Raw genomic sequence first — 814 nt, forward strand, 5'->3', positions numbered from 1 at the left:
GAGAAGGAAATGGCACCCCACTCCAGTATTTTTGCCTGGAGAATCTCATGGACAGAGGAGCCTGCCAGGCTATAGTCCATGGGGTCGCAAAGAGTCAGAAATGACTGAAGCGACTTACCATCATGCACATGAGTTCTAGCTAGTGGAAAAGAGTGTATCTTATGATCTGTGTCAGAAGTGACACACTTCACTTGCATCACATTTTATTGGCAGAAATAGAGTCATTGGCTACACTTAACTGCAAGTGGGAGTCACAAATCTTGTCTCTTGCTGGATAAGTCCAGATATATTTTCCAGTTGTTTGGAAGATAGAAAAAATGAATTTTGGTAATCATCTAGCAGTATCGATTCAGAAAGAATGAAGAGAGTAAAACAGAACAATCGAAATTCTTTTACATATACTATCAAAACAGCATACAGGTGAACTTTGTTCCTATCAGATTTACATATGTATATCATTTGTCATGAAATTTTATCAAATTCAAAAAATCATAATTTTTTAAACTACCAAATGTGTGCTAAAATTTCAGTGAAGTTTTAGTCCCAATTCTGATTTTTTAAATTACTAAGATTTCGAAATCTATGTCTTTAAGATTTTCTGTTTCCTCTGTTCAAAGTCAAATCACTGAAGATAAAGAAGCAAACACTTTAAAAGTTAGGAGATATCCCTCGGTATCTAGTGCATAGCAAATTCAAGTTTCGCTCTTTTGGAATTTCTGGAATTTAAACAAATATTTTTGATCTACTATTGGTTGAGTTTGTTATATCTGAGGACATTGAGCTATAGATACGGAGGGCCAAATATAGTTACTAT

The sequence above is a fragment of the Cervus canadensis genome, chromosome 2, assembly GCF_019320065.1.
Source record: "Cervus canadensis isolate Bull #8, Minnesota chromosome 2, ASM1932006v1, whole genome shotgun sequence".
In the NCBI taxonomy this organism is placed as follows: domain Eukaryota; kingdom Metazoa; phylum Chordata; class Mammalia; order Artiodactyla; family Cervidae; genus Cervus; species Cervus canadensis.